General features: G+C 47.6%; 1 pseudogene across 1 annotated transcript in view; it reads left to right on the top strand.

The window, feature by feature from the left end:
- LOC311121360 (acid-sensing ion channel 1-like) overlaps window positions 1-21,577 on the top strand; it is a 63,360-nt pseudogene extending 41,783 nt beyond the window's left edge. Inside the window, exons 4-6 of the transcript in view lie at window positions 6,048-6,198; window positions 20,090-20,145; window positions 21,420-21,577. The product of the transcript in view is annotated as an acid-sensing ion channel 1-like (transcript). The remainder of the gene's footprint in view (window positions 1-6,047; window positions 6,199-20,089; window positions 20,146-21,419) is intronic.
- Window positions 21,578-21,945: the final 368 nt, after the last annotated feature.

Genomic DNA, 21,945 nt, shown 5'->3' with positions numbered 1-21,945 from the left:
CCACGTCATTTTCCTTCCTCATGATACCATCTATTTTGTGAAGTGCACCAGTCCCTCCTGCAGCAAAGCACCCCCAAAGCATGATGCTGCCACCCCCGTGCTTCACGGTTGGAATGGTGTTCTTCGGCTTGCAAGAAACCAATTTTTCCTCCAAATATAACGATGGTCATTATGGGCAAACAGTTCTATTTTTGTTTCATCAGACCAGAGGACATTTCTCCAAAAAGTATGATATTTGTCCCCATGTGCAGTTGCAAACCGTAGTCTGGCTTTTTTATGGCAGTTTTGCAGCAGTGGCTTCTTCCTTGCTGAGCAGCCTTTCAGGCTATGTCGATATAAGACTTGTTTTACTGTGGATATAGATACTTTTGTACCTGTTTTCTCCAGCATCTTCACAAGGTCCTTTGCTGTTGTTCTGGAATTGATTTGCACTTTTCGCACCAAAGTATGTTCATCTCTAGGAGACAGAACGCGTCTCCTTCCTGAGCGGTATGACGGCTGCGTGGTCCCATGGTGCTTATACTTGCGTACTATTGTTTGTACAGATGAACGTGGTACCTTCAGGCGTTTGGAAATTGCTCTCAAGGATGAACCAGACGTGTGGAGGTCTACCATTCTTTTTCTGAGGTCTCGGCTGAATGCAAATTAATTACTTAAAAATCATACAATGCGATTTTCTGGATTTTTGTTTTAGATTCCGTCTCTCACAGTTGAAGTGTACCTATGATAAAAATTACAGACCTCTACATGCTTTGTAAGTAGGAGAAGCTGCAAAATCGGCAGTGTATCAAATACTTGTTCTCCCCACAGTATATATTACCCCTTGGCAGCGTTATCAGAACGCACAGCATTGATTTTCTTTGCTACGCAGGCGATACACAACTTTACATGTCTCTGTCACCAGAGGGTTTTAGCTCCACAGATAAATTATTAGACTGTATTAGTTAGTGATTTAAATACTTGGAACTTCCTCCAGCTAAATCAAGACAAGACCAAGGTACTTATTGTTGGAGCCAAAGCACAGAGAGAGAATCTGGCCGCATATTTTAATTCACGGGCAATAAAGATAAAACACCAGGTAAAAAAAACCTAGGTGTAATTTTATATTCTGAATTCAATTTCGAATCAAGCATCAGGAATGTGACCAAAATAGCTTTTTACCACCTGAGGTTCATTGCCAAGGTGCGGCCGTTTCTCTCTCAGGCTGATACAGAGAGACTCGTCCATGCTTTTATTACAAGCAGGCTTGACTACTGTAGAGAGAGAGAGAGAGAAAGAGAGAGAGAGCGAGAGAGAGAGAGAGAGAGAGAGAGAGAGAGAGAGAGAGAGAGAGAGAGAGAGAGAGACACACAAAACACACTGGGACCTGCAGCCACGACATCATCAGCATGCATAATCCCACCGCAGCCTCATTAGACCTGTCCTGGACACACACAACACCGACACCGACACACACTCTGACAGCATTAGAAGCTTTGTCCCAGCTTTTACTACTCTATGACTTACCAAGCTGTCCGTAGCCCTTTCCTGCAGTCAAATGACCTAGTGGCCTCATGGGTGGAATGTTATTAATATGAAATATTAATAACATCATCAGCATTATGAGAACATTTTTAAAAAATCTTCATAATTTAAAGAAACTCACTGAAAATCCAGTGTTTCTATGTCAAACAGTTTTGTTATATTTCAGTCTTCTGTGATGTATATAAAGTGTAATATTGGGATACAAACTCAAAATGGAATATATTTCAACTCTATATCTGACATGGTCCAGGTGTCTTCCTGTTTTAAGGCCATAACCATGTGAGTGAGTTGTATACTTTTGTTCCAAAGTATATTTGTTTAAGACTACCAAGAAACACTCTGTGTGACCCTGATTTAGCCGTAAAAGGTAATTAAGTGTGAAACTGTTTTGGTGCAAAAAAAAAATATATATATATAGATTATTATAAAAAAAATTACTAACACATAATTCTACTCTACTTCTAATAAAGATCATCTGTAATCTACCATTTATGAAAGTGATTATTCTCTCTCTCTCTCTCTCTCTCTCTCTCTCTCTCTCTCTCTCTCTCTCTCTCTCTCTCTCTCTCTCTCTCTCTCTCTCTCTCTCTCTCTCTCTCCCACTTTACACCCACACATACACTTAGGGTAAGGCCTATAAAACAGTCATGCTCTGCCAGCACACTTCAGCCTCAGCAAATTAGCCAGTAACCTTCAATTAGAGGAACTCCGGTTGAAAACTAAACACAACGATTTGTTGCTCTATTGTTTCGGAAGGCTGTTTAAAAAAAAAAGCCTAAAAAAGCCTTTCACAGACAGTTGCAAAACGCACAGAGACTCGCAGTCATATACACACCCACAGAATCAAGCCTCCGCAAACACTTTTCCCCGAAGGAAAAATGTATGTGGGTGACTTAGGTTGGGTGAATAGTGCTGTGAGAATGGCTTGGAAATGAACAGGGAGCCACCAAGCATGGCGAAATCATTATTCAGACGGCTGGCTCTTCAGACAGGTATGAAACTGATGTTGGACAAACCCAGAGAAAGCTAGCGTTGCGTCCCAAATGGCACCCCATTCCCTACATAGGGTCCTATGGGCCCTGGTCAAAAGTAGTGCACTACAAAGGAAATAAGGTGCCCAGAGAAATGTAACTTTATGACTGTAACTACTGTTCCCTGAAGGAGGGAAATGAGGTACAACATACTATGGGGAGTCGCACTCTCGCGACTTCGGTTGAAAGATCTACAATCACGCCTGTCATTAAAATCCACGCCTCGCTGGAATGCCCCGCCTTCCACAGGTGATTCCTTCCTTCAATTTAATACAGTATGAAAAAAAAAAATGTATGCACTCACTAACTGTAAGTCGCTCTGGATAAGAGCATCTGCTAAATGTTCAAAGAAAAAAAATACCACTCTTCACTGAGCCCAAGAACGGGCGGGGCCAAACAGGTGTTGTATCTCATTTCCCTCCTTCAGAGAACAGTAGTAGTTCTAGTCGTAACGCTACGTTCCCTTTCAGTCAGTCAACATCGGTACATCATACTATGGCGAAATATAATCACGCCCCAAGCCGACCCCAACGGATACTAAATTTAAATGGCCCATGGCAGACCACCCAGACCTGACCAGATGCAGTAGTCTGGGTATTTGCGCACAAGGCTTGCTGCCATAAACTGGGAGCAGTGACAGCCAATCAATAAAACCTCACAAAAGTGTGTGGTGAAGCCCAACTCACCGCAGCACAAATGTCTCCTATAGTATCTCCTATAGTCAATACCCAAGACGCTGCCAGACCCCTGGTGGAGTGGGTGTGTACACCACTAGGTAACCCTTGCCCCTTGCTGCTATATGCCGGGGAGATAGCCTCCACAATCCAGTGGGAGAGACACTTCTCAGGGAGCGCCCTGCCTGCCAGCTGGATTAGCAAATCAGACAAAAAGCTGGTCACATAATCGGATATCCTGGGTCCGTTCAATGTATGTGCGTAAAGCTCTCACCGGACACAGGGCATGTAATCTCTGTTGCTCTTCACAAGCAAAAGGCGGAGGCGAAAGGGGAAATAGATCAAAATCTAAGGACCTGTAGGACATAGCCATGACGTTTGGGGACGAAGGCCGTATTTAGACGCAACATCACCTTAGAGTCACCCGCGGCGAACTGAGTACCGGATAACCCGTGGAGGTCCCCAACACATTTAGCTGAGGCCAAAGCCATGAGCAGGGAGGTTTTGTTAGAGAGGATCTTCAGATCCACTGACTCCAGAGGCTCAAAAGGGGCCTCGCACAGTGCCTCCAAAACCAGCGCCAAGTCCCAGGTTTAGAGACCGGTCTGAGACAAAGTACACAAGCAGAGAGGTGGGCCCCCCGGTGAGGCTCCGTCAATTCCCACATGACACGCTGAGATAGAGGCCATGTACTCTTTTAACGTGGAGAATGCCCGCCCCCTGCTCGAAGAGCTCCTGTAGGAACAGAAAGGATGTCCCTCACAGGGCACTGAAAAGGAACAATTGCTTTGTCTTGGCACCAGAGCTCAAACGCTTGCCACTTATACTCATACAGCCCTCTCCTTGCAGACTGAATGGTATCAATAACATTCAAGGGAAACCTCTTTCCATCAGATTGGCCCTCTCAGGGGCCAGGCCCATGGGAACCAAATCTCCGGCCTCGCTTGCCATACCTGCCCGTGTGCCTGGGACAACTGGTCCCTGCGCAACTGGAGTTGCTACGGGAGTTACCCCCCGGGTCCCTGCCTAAAAAGGCGAATGATCTCCGCGAACCAAGGCTGCCTGAACCAACAGGAGTCACAAGAATCAACGATAAGCCCTCTCCGACGTGGGCTGAATCAGAACCACTGGTGGAAACGCTTAAAGGAGGGTCTGAGGCCACTGGTGCACAAGAGCGAGAGCATGTGCACACTGCTCCCCAGCAATAGGGAGCGAGCCAAGGTCAGGAGGGAGCGAGACAGAGTATTTCCCCGTCTGTTGATGCACGCCACCACTGACATATTGTGATTTCTGACCAGCACAAGCCGGCCCGACACAAGCAGGCGGAAGCGCCTGAGTGCCAGATAAACCATTAGGAGCTCTGGGTAATTGATATGCAGTGTGCTACGCAGCAGTGTCCATACCCCCATGAATCGAGTTGCCTTCGTACAGCGCACCCCACCCTTCGGGGTGATGCATCTGTCGTGATCACCCCTAACCATGTCCACGTCCTGCAACTCAGACTCAGCTGAGGTACGGGAGAGGAAGTCACCATCGGAAACACCAAGCCCCCTAAAGAGTGCTACAGGATTGTCAAGAGAACCTGCGCCTCGGACTAGTATGGGAACAGTGCCGGCCGTCCCCTAGTCTCGCACAAGAACTGATTCGAGTGAGGGCAGCCTGAGCGTGCACCGAGCCGAGACATACAAGACAACCAACGTGAACCAATCTTTTAATCCATAGGTCGCGAACACGAACCCGGCTTGTTAGATTCGTCATTTTCGGTGGCCAATCGATTCGAAGAATAACCAATTGTTCGTGATTAGGAAGCTGGGAACCATACAAATTCAGTGCACAACGTCCATGGGGGTGATCACACTCTAAGGGACAGTTAAGTTGGAGCAATTGTTTGTTTTAGTAGCGTGAATCGGTGATTCACACCGAGGTGCTGAGCGGAATAATTGAAGGAATTAATCCAAGTCTCACGCTTATCACCTGTGGAAGGCTGGGAGTGGATTTCATTGGCCTTGTCAAGCGTGATTGTAGATCCATCAACCAAAGTCACGAGAGTGCGACTCCCACGTAGTATGGTATACCGAAGTTGACTGACTGAAAGGGAACTTTGTGCTGGTCAACCCATTGTGACCAGAACTATTGCATTTTATTCTGCTTTCGCCTGACTCTCTGACTCCTCCCATCTGAAACAGCAAATAGAGAAACCGTTATAGTTTTGTAATTCGATTTTTGGGGGGAGATGGTGCAGAATGTGTGTTTGTGTGGCACACTCACTAATCCTCTCTTAACCATGTGGTAAAATGGTCTTATGTGGTTAGTTGATTTGTTGGCGCTTGCATCATCACTCAATGATCCACTGCTGTGTGCACACACACACACACACACACACACACACACACACACACACACAGCAGCCTCTGCATCTCTAACTCCAGCCCTGAAGGGAGAGATACAGGGAGTGCAGGCTTTTGTTCCAACCCAGCGCTAACCTGATTCAAACTTATCGTGATTAGTTGAAAAGTTGAACGAGGTAGTGTTAGTGCTGGGCTCTAACAAAAGCCTGCACTGCAACTAGAACAACGTAAATATTTTATATTTTTTCTACAACATTGGTGAGTTCCCAGAGGGACTTTCTTTTCTCCCACCCTGATGACCCATATCCATATATCTCTCCCCTATAGCAGTATCACAGTATGTATGCCTTTACATCTCTCTCTCTCTCCTCTATAGCTGACGTACATGCCACCTCTGTGGGGCGACTGCAAGTCCACTCCCATTGACTCTAACTTCTTCTAGACTCTCTCTCTCTCTCTCCCCCATCTAGCTGACATACCTGCCACCTCCGTGGGGTGATTGCAAGTCTACTCCCATGGACTCTGACTTCTTCAGCTCCTACAGCCTCACGGCCTGCCGTATCGACTGTGAGACACGCTACCTGGTGGAGAACTGCAACTGCCGCATGGTGCACATGCCTGGTAGGAGCCTCTTTCTCTCTCTTTCTCACTCTCCATTTCTCTCTCACTCTGTCTCTCTCTCTCTCTCTCTATCTCTCTCTCTCTCTCTCTCTCTCTCTCTCTCTCTATCTCTCTCTTTCTCACTCTCTCTCTCTCTCTCTCTCTCTCTTTCTCTCTCTCTCTCTCTCTCTCTCTCTCTATTTCTCTCTATCTTTCTCTCTCTTCTCTCTCTCTCTCTCTCTCTCTCTCTCTCTCTCTCTCTCTCTCTCTCTCTCTCTCTCTCTCTCTCTCTCTCTCTCTCTCTCTCTCACCCTGTACCCATCTTCCTCTACCACTCGCTTCACTGCTTCAAAATACGACACTTTCTGTACTACTCTAACCCTAGTAACTTATATCTGAGTGTCTGCAGGTTTTTGTCCCTCCCTTGTACTTGATTGATGAATTAAGGTCACTAATTAGTAAAGAACTCCCCTCACCTGGTTGTCTAAGTCTTAATTGAAAGGAAAAAAACACGCAGGCAGTAGGCCCTCTAAGGAATGAGTTTGACACCCCTGGCTTAACATGTAAAGAGACCAATGTGTAGTTTTGTAATTTGGGTGAACTATCCTTTTAACTAATCATACGTCTTACCTAAACATAACCCAACCCCTAACCCCAATCTTAAACAATCACATTCATTTTCCAAAGTTAACCTGTCACATTAATTTCAGCCCTCGAGGCAGAGCTGCCCCATAAAGATAGATAGAGCTCACTACTTGGAAATAACCCTTTTTTTTTGTATGGACATTGAAATTGACAACTTCCACCATTTTAAAGTAGTCAACTGGGTGGGACTTCCTGTGGGTTAAGGAAGGATCACATAATTCCATCCAGGTCATCAGGAGGGATCAGCCAATGAATTATGCTCATTCCATAACTGCAGGTGGCAGGAAATCGCCAACCTTGGCTTTATACCTGTTCAAACATCACACTCCAGGTGGCAGTATGCACCCTTTCAGTTTATTTACCAACTCATAGAAATAGTAGAAGAAGAAAATTGCCTACTCTGAAATGGAGATGTTCTCAATGGCACTTCCAATGCTCTCACAGACACCATAATGGGACAGATACAAAGAAGAGTTGTTTAACTAAGTCTATGAGCTGCCCCTAGAAAAATATAGAATGTAGGAAAATTCTGCCTACCATGTGCCGAGTCATCCTCTCTGTCACTCACCATAGGGAACCACCACCATCCTCTCTGTTACTGATAATATGGGGAACTATGACTCCGTGTTCACGTGCTAGTCGGAAATAGGAAACGTTGACATTTCCGACTTGCTAACTGGTTGAACACGGCATGTGTTTAACTACAACCTATTAGCAAGTCTAAAACTTCAGAGTTTCCTAGTTCCGATTAGCACGTGAACACGGCATATGTCATCCTCTCTGACGCTATAGGGATCCATGACTCAGTCATCCTCTCTGTCACTATAGGGATCCATGACTCAGTCATCCTCTCTGACGCTATAGGGATCCATGACTCAGTCATCCTCTCTGTCGCTATAGGGATCCATGACTCAGTCATCCTCTCTGTCGCTATAGGGATCCATGACTCAGTCATCCTCTCTGTCACTATAGGGATCCATGACTCAGTCATCCTCTCTGATGCTATAGGGATCCATGACTCAGTCATCCTCTCTGTCACTATAGGGATCCATGACTCAGTCATCCTCTCTGTCACTATAGGGATCCATGACTCAGTCATCCTCTCTGACGCTATAGGGATCCATGACTCAGTCATCCTCTCTGACGCTATAGGGATCCATTACTCAGTCATCCTCTCTGTCACTATAGGGATCCATGACTCAGTCATCCTCTCTGTCACTATAGGGATCCATGACTCAGTCATCCTCTCTGACGCTATAGGGATCCATGACTCAGTCATCCTCTCTGACGCTATAGGGATCCATGACTCAGTCATCCTCTCTGACGCTATAGGGATCCATGACTCAGTCATCCTCTCTGACGCTATAGGGATCCATGACTCAGTCATCCTCTCTGTCACTATAGGGATCCATGACTCAGTCATCCTCTCTGACGCTATAGGGATCCATGACTCAGTCATCCTCTCTGTCACTGAAGCTATAGGGATCCATGACTCAGTCATCCTCTCTGACGCTATAGGGATCCATGACTCAGTCATCCTCTCTGACACTATAGGGATCCATGACTCAGTCATCCTCTCTGTCACTATAGGGATCCATGACTCAGTCATCCTCTCTGTCACTATAGGGATCCATGACTCAGTCATCCTCTCTGACGCTATAGGGATCCATGACTCAGTCATCCTCTCTGTCACTATAGGGATCCATGACTCAGTCATCCTCTCTGTCACTATAGGGATCCATGACTCAGTCATCCTCTCTGACGCTATAGGGATCCATGACTCAGTCATCCTCTCTGACGCTATAGGGATCCATGACTCAGTCATCCTCTCTGACGCTATAGGGATCCATGACTCAGTCATCCTCTCTGACGCTATAGGGATCCATGACTCAGTCATCCTCTCTGACGCTATAGGGATCCATGACTCAGTCATCCTCTCTGACGCTATAGGGATCCATGACTCAGTCATCCTCTCTGACGCTATAGGGATCCATGACTCAGTCATCCTCTCTGACGCTATAGGGATCCATGACTCAGTCATCCTCTCTGACGATATAGGGATCCATGACTCAGTCATCCTCTCTGACGCTATAGGGATCCATGACTCAGTCATCCTCTCTGACGCTATAGGGATCCATGACTCAGTCATCCTCTCTGTCGCTATAGGGATCCATGACTCAGTCATCCTCTCTGACGCTATAGGGATCCATGACTCAGTCATCCTCTCTGACGCTATAGGGATCCATGACTCAGTCATCCTCTCTGACGCTATAGGGATCCATGACTCAGTCATCCTCTCTGACGCTATAGGGATCCATGACTCAGTCATCCTCTCTGACGCTATAGGGATCCATGACTCAGTCATCCTCTCTGACGATATAGGGATCCATGACTCAGTCATCCTCTCTGACGCTATAGGGATCCATGACTCAGTCATCCTCTCTGACGCTATAGGGATCCATGACTCAGTCATCCTCTCTGTCGCTATAGGGATCCATGACTCAGTCATCCTCTCTGACGCTATAGGGATCCATGACTCAGTCATCCTCTCTGTCGCTATAGGGATCCATGACTCAGTCATCCTCTCTGACGCTATAGGGATCCATGACTCAGTCATCCTCTCTGAAGCTATAGGGATCCATGACTCAGTCATCCTCTCTGACGCTATAGGGATCCATGACTCAGTCATCCTCTCTGACGCTATAGGGATCCATGACTCAGTCATCCTCTCTGTCGCTATAGGGATCCATGACTCAGTCATCCTCTCTGACGCTATAGGGATCCATGACTCAGTCATCCTCTCTGACGCTATAGGGATCCATGACTCAGTCATCCTCTCTGACGCTATAGGGATTACATTTACATTTTAGTCATTTAGCAGACGCTCTTATCCAGAGCGACTTACAGGAGCAATTAGGGTTAAGTGCCTTGCTCAAGGGCACATTTACGTCATTTAGCAGACGCTCTTATCCAGAGCGACTCACAAATTGGTGCGTTCACCCTATAGCCAGTGGGATAACCACTTTACAATTTTGGGGGGGGGGGGGGAGGGGGGGGGGGTAGAAGGATTACTTTATCCTATCCCAGGTATTCCTTAAAGAGGTGGGGTTTCAAATGTCTCCGGAAGGTGGTGAGTGACTCCGCTGTCCTGGCGTCGTGAGGGAGCTTGTTCCACCATTGGGGTGCCAGAGCAGCGAACAGTTTTGACTGGGCTGAGCGGGAGCTATGCTTCCACAGAGGAAGGGGAGCCAGCAGGCCAGATGTGGATGAACGCAATGCCCTCGTTTGGGTGTAGGGACTGATCAGAGCCCGAAGGTACAGAGGTGCCGTTCCCCTCACTGCTCCATAGGCAAGCACCATGGTCTTGTAGCGGATGCGAGCTTCAACTGGAAGCCAGTGGAGTGTGCGGAGGAGGGGGGTGACGTGAGAGAACTTGGGAAGGTTGAACACCAGACGGGCTGCGGCATTCTGGATGAGTTTTAGGGGTTTAATGGCACAGGCAGGGAGGCCAGCCAACAGCGAGTTGCAGTAGTCCAGACGGGAGATGACAAGTGCCTGGATTAGGACCTGTGCCGCTTCCTGTGTAAGGCAGGTTCGTACTCTCCGGATGTTGTAGAGCATGAACCTGCAGGAGCGGGTCACCGCCTTGATGTTGGCGGAGAACGACAGGGTGTTGTCCAGGGTCACGCCTAGGCTCTTCGCACTCTGGGAGGAGGACACAGCGGAGTTGTCAACCGTGATGGCGAGATCATGGAACGGGCAGTCCTTCCCCGGGAGGAAGAGCAGCTCCGTCTTGCCAGGGTTCAGCTTGAGGTGGTGATCCGTCATCCATACTGATATGTCTGCCAGACATGCAGAGATGCGATTCGCCACCTGGTTATCAGAAGGGGGAAAGGAGAAGATTAGTTGTGTATCGTCAGCGTAGCAATGATAGGAGAGGCCATGTGAGGATATGACAGAGCCAAGTGACTTGGTGTATAGGGAGAAAAGGAGAGGGCCTAGAACTGAGCCCTGAGGGACACCAGTGGTGAGAGCACGTGGTGCGGAGACAGCTTCTCGCCACGCCACTTGGTAGGAGCGACCGGTCAGGTAGGACGCAATCCAGGAGTGAGCCGCGCCGGAGATGCCCAGCTCGGAGAGGGTGGAGAGGAGGATCTGATGGTTCACAGTATCAAAGGCAGCAGACAGGTCTAGAAGGACAAGAGCAGAGGAGAGAGAGTTAGCTTTAGCAGTGCGGAGAGCCTCCGTGACACAGAGAAGAGCAGTCTCAGTTGAATGACCAGTCCTGAAACCTGACTGGTTTGGATCAAGAAGGTCATTCTGAGAGAGATAGCAAGAGAGTTGGCTAAAGACGGCACGCTCAATAGTTTTGGAAAGAAAAGAAAGAAGGGATACTGGTCTGTAGTTGTTGACATCAGTGGGATCGAGTGTTGGTTTTTTGAGAAGGGGAGCAACTCTCGCTCTCTTGAAGACGGAAGGGACATGGCCAGCGGTCAAGGATGAGTTGATCAGCGAGGTGAGGTAGGGGAGAAGGTCACCGGAGATGGTCTGGAGAAGAGAGGAGGGGATGGGGTCAAGCGGGCAGGTTGTTGGGCGGCCTGCAGTCACAAGTCTCAGGATTTTATCTGGAGAGAGAGGGGAGAAAGAAGTCAAAGCATAGGGTAGGGCAGTGTGAGTAGGACCAGCAGTGTCATTAGACTTAACAAACGAGGATCGAATGTCGTCAACCTTCTTTTCAAAGTGGTTGACGAAGTCATCCACAGAGAGAGAGGAGGGGGGGGATTCAGCAGGGAGGAAAATGTGGCAAAGAGCTTCCTAGGGTTAGAGGCAGATGCTTGGAATTTAGAGTGGTAGAAAGTGGCCTTAGCAGCAGAAACAGATGAAGAAAATGTAGAGAGGAGGGAGTGAAAAGATGCCAGGTCGGCAGGGAGTTTAGTTTTCTTCCATTTCCGCTCCGCTGCCCGGAGCTCTGTTCTGTGAGCTCGCAATGAGTCATCAAGCCACGGAGCTGGAGGGGAGGACTGAGCCGGCCGGGAGGATAGGGGACACAGAGAGTCAAAGGATGCAGAAAGGGAGGAGAGGAGGGTTGAGGAGGCAGAATCAGGAGATTGGAGGGAGAAGGATTGAGCAGAGGGAAGAGATGATAGGATGGAAGAGGAGAGAGTAGTGGGAGAGAGAGAGCGAAGGTTGCGGCGGGGCGTTACCATCTGTGTAGGGGCAGAGTGAGTAGTGTGGGAGGAGAGCGAGAGAGAAAAGGAAACAAAGTAGTGGTCGGAGACATGGAGGGGAGTTGCAGTGAGATTAGTAGAAGAGCAGCATCTAGTAAAGATGAGGTCAAGCGTATTGCCTGCCTTGTGAGTAGGGGGGGACGGTGAGAGGGTGAGGTCAAAAGAGGAGAGGAGTGGAAAGAAGGAGGCAGAGAGAAATGAGTCAAATGTGGACATAGGGAGGTTGAAATCCCCCAAAACTGTGAGGGGTGAGCCATCCTCAGGAAAGGAACTTATCAAGGCGTCAAGCTCATTGATGAACTCTCCAAGGGAACCTGGAGGGCGATAGATGACAAGGATATTAAGCTTAAATGGGCTAGTGACTGTGACAGCATGGAATTCAAATGAGGAGATAGACAGATGGGTTAGGGGAAAAATTGAGAATGTCCACTTGGGAGAGATGAGGATTCCTGTGCCACCACCCCTCTGACCAGATGCTCTCGGGGTATGCGAGAACACATGGTCAGACGAGGAGAGAGCAGTAGGAGTAGCAGTGTTTTCAGTGGTAATCCATGTTTCCGTCAGCGCCAGGAAGTCGAGGGACTGGAGATTAGCATAGGCTGGGATGAAGTCAGCTTTGTTGGCAGCAGAACGGCAGTTCCAGAGGCTGCCTGAGACCTGGAACTCCAGGTGTGGGGTGCGTGCAGGGACCACCAGGCTAGAGAGGCAGCAGCCACGCGGTGTGGGGCGTTTGTGTAGCCTGTGCAGAGAGGAGAGAACAGGGATAGGCAGAGGCATAGTTGACAGGCTGTAGCAAATGGCTACAATAATGCAGAGGAGATCGGAATGAAATGAACTAAACATCTGGGAGAGTAGAGAGCAGGGCCTCCCTCACCAAAAACTTCTACCTCAGAAACTATAATTGTTTCACTGAACCACCCGAACAAAAACTCTACCAACTTCCACCTTTAGAAATCAGAATTGTTGTGAACCACAGCGGTTCAATGTTTAAAGGAATAGACTCAACCCACTTTATTCAGCTAGCTAACTATGACACCATAGCTAACTAGCATGCTAGCATCCAAAAACACACAGTTTAGCACCAACACTTGGTCACAACAAACCACCAATAGTGTGTTAACACACTAAGCAGATAATTCGTGTCCGTGTCTGTTGGCTAGCTAGCAATGGCCACTGTGTTGACCTTGTTTGAAGAACGGCTAGCTAGCTAGCTTCGTGCTACCCCCGGCACCGCCGAAAAACAATGCCAACCCACAGTAACTACCCACAACAGCCCACGATGCCTAGCTATGACGCCATAGCTAACTAGCATGCTAGCATCCAATAACACACAGTTTAGCACCAATACTTGGTTACAACAAACTACCAAGAGTGTGTTAACACACTAAACAGATAATTCATGTCCGTGTCTAGTTCCTTTCGTAACGCAGCAAAAATTAAACGTTGGCTAGCTAGCACATTAACATTGGAAACAACTCTCCACCGTTGCACTAAACAGATAATTACCAATAAACGTTACCAGTAGCTACCCGCTAGCTAGCTAGCATACCAAGAGTGTGTTAACACACTAAACAGATCATTCATGTCCGTGTCTAGTTCCTTTCATAACGCAGCAAAAAATTAAACGTGACTCAGTCCATGACTCAGTCATCCTTTCTGACGCTATAGGGATCCATGACTCAGTCATCCTCTCTGACGCTATAGGGATCCATGACTCAGTCATCCTCTCTGTCGCTATAGGGATCCATGACTCAGTCATCCTCTCTGTCGCTATAGGGATCCATGACTCAGTCATCCTCTCTGTCGCTTTAGGGATCCATGACTCAGTCATCCTCTCTGTCGCTATAGGGATCCATGACTCAGTCATCCTCTCTGTCGCTATAGGGATCCATGACTCAGTCATCCTCTCTGACGCTATAGGGATCCATGACTCAGTCATCCTCTCTGTCGCTATAGGGATCCATGACTCAGTCATCCTCTCTGACGCTATAGGGATCCATGACTCAGTCATCCTCTCTGACGCTATAGGGATCCATGACTCAGTCATCCTCTCTGACACTATAGGGATCCATGACTCAGTCATCCTCTCTGACGCTATAGGGATCCATGACTCAGTCATCCTCTCTGTCACTGAAGCTATAGGGATCCATGACTCAGTCATCCTCTCTGACGCTATAGGGATCCATGACTCAGTCATCCTCTCTGACGCTATAGGGATCCATGACTCAGTCATCCTCTCTGACGCTATAGGGATCCATGACTCATTCATCCTCTCTGACGCTATAGGGATCCATGACTCAGTCATCCTCTCTGTCACTGAAGCTATAGGGATCCATGACTCAGTCATCCTCTCTGACGCTATAGGGATCCATGACTCAGTCATCCTCTCTGACGCTATAGGGATCCATGACTCAGTCCTCTCTGACGCTATAGGGATCCATGACTCAGTCATCCTCTCTGACGCTATAGGGATCCATGACTCAGTCATCCTCTCTGACGCTATAGGGATCCATGACTCAGTCATCCTCTCTGTCACTGACGCTATAGGGATCCATGACTCAGTCATCCTCTCTGTCACTGACACTATAGGGATCCATGACTCAGTCATCCTCTCTGACGTTATAGGGATCCATTACTCAGTCATCCTCTGACGCTATAGGGATCCATGACTCAGTCATCCTCTCTGTCACTGACGCTATAGGGATCCATGACTCAGTCATCCTCTCTGACGCTATAGGGATCCATGACTCAGTCATCCTCTCTGACGCTATAGGGATCCATGACTCAGTCATCCTCTCTGACGCTATAGGGATCCATGACTCAGTCATCCTCTCTGATGCTATAGGGATCCATGACTCAGTCATCCTCTTTGACGCAATAGGGATCCATGACTCAGTCATCCTCTCTGACGCTATAGGGATCCATGACTCAGTCATCCTCTCTGACGCTATAGGGATCCATGACTCAGTCATCCTCTCTGACGCTATAGGGATCCATGACTCAGTCATCCTCTCTGACGCTATAGGGATCCATGACTCAGTCATCCTCTCTGTCGCTATAGGGATCCATGACTCAGTCATCCTCTCTGACGCTATAGGGATCCATGACTCAGTCATCCTCTCTGACGCTATAGGGATCCATGACTCAGTCATCCTCTCTGACGCTATAGGGATCCATGACTCAGTCATCCTCTCTGACGCTATAGGGATCCATGACTCAGTCATCCTCTCTGACGCTATAGGGATCCATGACTCAGTCATCCTCTCTGACGCTATAGGGATCCATGACTCAGTCATCCTCTCTGACGCTATAGGGATCCATGACTCAGTCATCCTCTCTGACGCTATAGGGATCCATGACTCAGTCATCCTCTCTGACGCTATAGGGATCCATGACTCAGTCATCCTCTCTGACGCTATAGGGATCCATGACTCAGTCATCCTCTCTGACGCTATAGGGATCCATGACTCAGTCATCCTCTCTGACGCTATAGGGATCCATGACTCAGTCATCCTCTCTGTCACTATAGGGATCCATGACTCAGTCATCCTCTCTGACGCTATAGGGATCCATGACTCAGTCATCCTCTATGTAGCCTCTGTCACTATTGGGATCCATGACTCAGTCATCCTCTCTGTCGCTATAGGGATCCATGATTCAGTCATCCTCTCTGTCGCTATAGGGATCCATGACTCAGTCATCCTCTCTGTCGCTATAGGGATCCATGACTCAGTCATCCTCTCTGTCGCTATTGGGATCCATGACTCAGTCATCCTCTCTGTCGCTATAGGGATCCATGACTCAGTCATCCTCTCTGTCGCTATAGGGATCCATGACTCAGTCATCCTCTCTGACGCTATAGGGATCCATGACTCAGTCATCCTCTCTGACGCTATAGGGATCCATGACTCATTCATCCTCTCTGACGCTATAGGGATCCATGACTCAGTCATCCTCTCTGTCACTGAAGCTATAGGGATCCATGACTCAGTCATCCTCTCTGACGCTATAGGGATCCATGACTCAGTCATCCTCTCTGACGCTATAGGGATCCATGACTCAGTCATCCTCTCTGACGCTATAGGGATCCATGACTCAGTCATCCTCTCTGACGCTATAGGGATCCATGACTCAGTCATCCTCTCTGACGCTATAGGGATCCATGACTCAGTCATCCTCTCTGTCACTGACGCTATAGGGATCCATGACTCAGTCATCCTCTCTGTCACTGACACTATAGGGATCCATGACTCAGTCATCCTCTCTGACGTTATAGGGATCCATTACTCAGTCATCCTCTGACGCTATAGGGATCCATGACTCAGTCATCCTCTCTGTCACTGACGCTATAGGGATCCATGACTCAGTCATCCTCTCTGACGCTATAGGGATCCATGACTCAGTCATCCTCTCTGACGCTATAGGGATCCATGACTCAGTCATCCTCTCTGACGCTATAGGGATCCATGACTCAGTCATCCTCTCTGTCGCTATAGGGATCCATGACTCAGTCATCCTCTCTGACGCTATAGGGATCCATGACTCAGTCATCCTCTCTGACGCTATAGGGATCCATGACTCAGTCATCCTCTCTGACGCTATAGGGATCCATGACTCAGTCATCCTCTCTGACGCTATAGGGATCCATGACTCAGTCATCCTCTCTGACGCTATAGGGATCCATGACTCAGTCATCCTCTCTGACGCTATAGGGATCCATGACTCAGTCATCCTCTCTGACGCTATAGGGATCCATGACTCAGTCATCCTCTCTGACGCTATAGGGATCCATGACTCAGTCATCCTCTCTGACGCTATAGGGATCCATGACTCAGTCATCCTCTCTGACGCTATAGGGATCCATGACTCAGTCATCCTCTCTGACGCTATAGGGATCCATGACTCAGTCATCCTCTCTGACGCTATAGGGATCCATGACTCAGTCATCCTCTCTGTCACTATAGGGATCCATGACTCAGTCATCCTCTCTGACGCTATAGGGATCCATGACTCAGTCATCCTCTATGTAGCCTCTGTCACTATTGGGATCCATGACTCAGTCATCCTCTCTGTCGCTATAGGGATCCATGATTCAGTCATCCTCTCTGTCGCTATAGGGATCCATGACTCAGTCATCCTCTGTCGCTATAGGGATCCATGACTCAGTCATCCTCTCTGTCGCTATTGGGATCCATGACTCAGTCATCCTCTCTGTCGCTATAGGGATCCATGACTCAGTCATCCTCTCTGTCGCTATAGGGATCCATGACTCAGTCATCCTCTCTGACGCTATAGGGATCCATGACTCAGTCATCCTCTCTGACGCTATAGGGATCCATGACTCAGTCATCCTCTCTGACGCTATAGGGATCCATGACTCAGTCATCCTCTCTGACGCTATAGGGATCCATGACTCAGTCATCCTCTCTGACGCTATAGGGATCCATGACTCAGTCATCCTCTCTGACGCTATAGGGATCCATGATTCAGTCATCCTCTCTGACGCTATAGGGATCCATGACTCAGTCATCCTCTCTGACGCTATAGGGATCCATGACTCAGTCATCCTCTCTGACGCTATAGGGATCCATGACTCAGTCATCCTCTCTGACGCTATAGGGATCCATGACTCAGTCATCCTCTCTGTCACTGAAGCTATAGGGATCCATGACTCAGTCATCCTCTCTGACGCTATAGGGATCCATGACTCAGTCATCCTCTCTGACGCTATAGGGATCCATGACTCAGTCATCCTCTCTGAAGCTATAGGGATCCATGACTCAGTCATCCTCTCTGACGCTATAGGGATCCATGACTCAGTCATCCTCTCTGATGCTATAGGGATCCATGACTCAGTCATCCTCTCTGTCACTGACGCTATAGGGATCCATGACTCAGTCATCCTCTCTGTCACTGACACTATAGGGATCCATGACTCAGTCATCCTCTCTGACGCTATAGGGATCCATGACTCAGGGATCCAACAAAACTCTTAAAACTGAAACTGTTGTTGTCACACCGCTGTTGTTCAGTGTGGTTAGTTGGCACATGCTGCAGTGGAGTTTTATCTCAACTCTTGTTTGTTGAATGTGATAGATTGTTTATCTAGAGACAGGGGTGACTGGGTTGAATGTGATATATTGTGTATCTTAGAGACAGGGGTGACTGGGTTGAATGTGATAGATTGTGTATCTTAGAGACAGGGGTGACTGGGTTGAATGTGACAGATGTGTATCTTAGAGACAGGGGTGACTGGGTTGAATGTGATAGATTGTGTATCTTAGAGACAGGGGTGACTGGGTTGAATGTGATAGATTGTGTATCTTAGAGACAGGGGTGACTGGGTTGAATGTGATATATTGTGTATCTTAGAGACAGGGGTGACTGGGTTGAACGTGATAGATTGTGTATCTTAGAGACAGGGGTGACTGGGTTGAATGTGATAGATTGTGTATCTTAGAGACAGGGGTGATTGGGTTGAATGTGTATCTTAGAGACAGGGGTGACTGGGTTTAATGTGATAGATTCTGTATCTTCTAGTCAGGGATGACTGGGTTGAATGTGATAGATTGTGTATCTTAGAGACAGGGGTGACTGGGTTGAATGTGACAGATTGTGTGTCTTAGAGACAGGGGTGACTGGGTTGAATGTGATAGATTGTTTATCTTAGAGACAGGGGTGACTGGGTTGAATGTGATAGGTTGTGTATCTTAGAGACAGAGATGACTGGGTTGAATGTGACAGATTGTGTATCTTAGAGACAGGGGTGACTGGGTTGAATGTGATAGATTGTGTATCTTAGAGACAGGTGTGACTGGGTTGAATGTGATAGATTGTGTATCTTAGAGACAGGGGTGACTGGGTTGAATGTGATAGATTGTGTATCTTAGAGACAGGGGTGACTGGGTTGAATGTGATAGATTGTGTATCTTAGAGACAGAGATGACTGGGTTGAATGTGATAGGTTGTGTATCTTAGAGACAGAGATGACTGGGTTGAATGTGATAGATTGTGTATCTTTGAGACAGGGGTGACTGGCTTGAATGTGATAGATTGTGTATCTTAGAGACAGAGGTGACTGGGTTGAATGTGAGAAAGACACAAAAGAAAAGCTTATATTTTCCTGTGATTTATTGTCAATTATAAAATGGGTAGTAGCGGACTACATTGGTTGTGATGGATTTGTCAGAACAATTGCTATGCCGATGTTTGTCAGCCTAATTAGTGTTAGGGCCAGAGATACAATATCCGTTCTACTTATTTCCTGAATAGGCCTATCAAATTGTGGAATCTAGTTTTTATTATGATTCATTCCTATAGAACCCATGGTAGTCAGCCAAATCAGTGCTATCTACATGTGGAATCTAGCTTTTATTCTGAATTGTTCCTATGACCAGCACCTGTAATTTGTGCTTGTTAGAAGTAGCAGTAGCAGTGTCTCTCAGTGGTTTATTCTGAGTGTCATATGAAAGACACTTGTCCCAGAGTATCCATCAGTCGTCTGCACAGTGAAGCACCCTCCTCCGCTGTGTTCCAAATGGTACCCTATTCCCTTCTATGGTGCAGAACTATTGACTAGGGCTCTGGTCAAAAGTAGTGCACTGTATAGGGAATAGGGTGACAGTTGGGACACTACCCTCCTCTGTAGATTCTGTCATGATCTCATTCACCATTCTGCCGGTGTCATTTACTGGATTTAAACAGTGTGGCCGAGATGTGAATAACAATAATTATACGGCAGGAGGGAGCTAATTCACTGTATCTGGGACATCATGTTGTTGTCTTTAACTGTGTTCTCACTGATAGAAGAGCTTGTGCAATCTAGAGAAAATGAAAGGACACCAGTGTTTAAAGAAATCAATTAATTAATTGAATTAAGAGATTAGATCACATTTTAGGGAGACGTTTTCTAGGCAGAGAAGACAGACCAGAGAAAGAAGAGTTGTAATGACCAGACCAGTCAAGCAGAGATGTGCCCTCTTCATCTTCCTCCTTTTCTTCATCCAGAACATTCTGTGTCTGTGTCATGTTTTCCTCAGGAGATGCCCCTTACTGCACCCAGAGCAGTACAAGGAGTGTGCCGACCCTGCCTTGGGTAAGTAAAACCTCCCGTTTGTCTCGTCTCTCTCTGTCTCTCTCTCTTCTCTCTCTCTCTCTCTCTCTCTCTCTCTCTCTCTCTCTCTCTCTCTCTCTCTCTCTCTCTCTCTCTCTCCTCTCTCTCTCTCTCTCTCTCTCTCTCTCTCTCTCTCTCTCTCTCTCTCTCGCTCTCCTGTCTGTCTCTCTGTCTGCTTGATCCTCTCAAGTTGTCCCCTGTCTCTTTCTACCTAATCAGGGCATTGTCTGTTTCTCACAACAAGATCTCACAGTCTCACTTCAGAATAAGATGTTTATCCACTTTTCTCCAAAATATCAAATTTAGAAGTTGCTGCAAACGTCAAATTTAGAAGTGTTTTTGACACCCTGGGTGATTCCTCAAGTTCATTATCGTTTTGTTTCTCCAAACGTCAAATTTCGAAATTGCTCCAAATGTCAAATGTAGAAGGTTAAGGGTTAAGGTTTGGGATAGGGTAAAAAAACAAAAACACGCAACCTTCTGATCTAGAGTCATGGGATCACGCCCATCCACCTACCCAACCACTGGGATCGAACACGCAACCTTCTGATCCAGAGTCATGGATCAGCCCATCCACCTACCCTAACCACTGGGATCGAACACGCAACCTTCTGATCCAGAGTCATGGGATTACGCCCATCCACTTACCCCAACCACAACGCCGTAGCAAAACCCAAGCCTACTTGATGTTAATAGCGCCCGACGTCCTCGGGACATGGATAGACGTCCAATTTCGAAGTCACTCTTGAGCGATCTGCCTGGTTTCTCATTACCCTTACTGTAGGCGCTTAAATTCAATCCAATTCAATCCATTATTAGAATAAGCAATCTTAGGCTTCCCAAGTGGCTCAGCGGTCTAAGGCACTGCATCGCCGTGCTTGAGGCATCACTACAGACCCGGGTTCGATCCCAGGCTGTGTCGCAGCCGGCCGCGACCGGGAGACCCATGACGCGGCGCACAGTTGGCTGAGCGTCTTCCAGGTTGGGGGAGGGTTTGTCCTTGTCCCATCGCGCTCTAAGCGACTCCTTGTGGCGGGCCAGTCGCCAGTTGTACAGTGTTTCTTCCAACACACTGGTGCGGGCTGGCTTCCAGGTTAAGCAAGCAGTGTGGCATGACATGGTCGTGTTTTCGGAGGACGCGTGGCTCTTCGACCTTCGCCTCTCCTGAGTCCGTACAGGAGTTGCAGCGATGGGACAAAGAATAAGCTTGCTTAGTTTTTTATTCCATCACTTGATCTTTGGTTATTATTTTCTAGACTTCCTGGTGGAGAGGGATAATGACTACTGTGTGTGTGAGACACCCTGCAACTTGACGCGCTTTGGAAAGGAGATGTCCTTCGTCAAGATCCCCAGTAAGGCCTCAGCCAAGTACCTGGCCAAGAAGTACAACAAGACAGAGCAGTACATCGCGTAAGTTCACCTGTCTGCTCCTTAATCGATATGTCAGGTGCGTAAGTTTACCTGTCTGCTCCTTATCGATCTGTCAGGTGCGTAAGTTTACCTGTCTGCTCCTTATCTATCTGTCAGGTGCGTAAGTTTACCTGTCTGCTCCTTATCTATCTGTCCAGGTGCGTAAGTTTACCTGTCTGCTCCTTATCTATCTGTCGGGTGCGTAAGTTCACCTGTCTGCTCCTTATCTATCTGTCGGGTGCGTAAGTTTACCTGTCTGCTCTTATCTATTTGTCCAGGTGCGTAAGTTTACCTGTCTGCTCCTTATCTATCTGTCAGGTGCGTAAGTTTACCTGTCTGCTCCTTATCTATCTGTCAGGTGCGTAAGTTTAC

The sequence above is a fragment of the Coregonus lavaretus genome (assembly GCF_964263955.1).
Source record: "Coregonus lavaretus genome assembly, contig: HAP1_SCAFFOLD_2956, whole genome shotgun sequence".
In the NCBI taxonomy this organism is placed as follows: domain Eukaryota; kingdom Metazoa; phylum Chordata; class Actinopteri; order Salmoniformes; family Salmonidae; genus Coregonus; species Coregonus lavaretus.
This window is presented reverse-complemented; position numbering and strand designations above follow the sequence as displayed.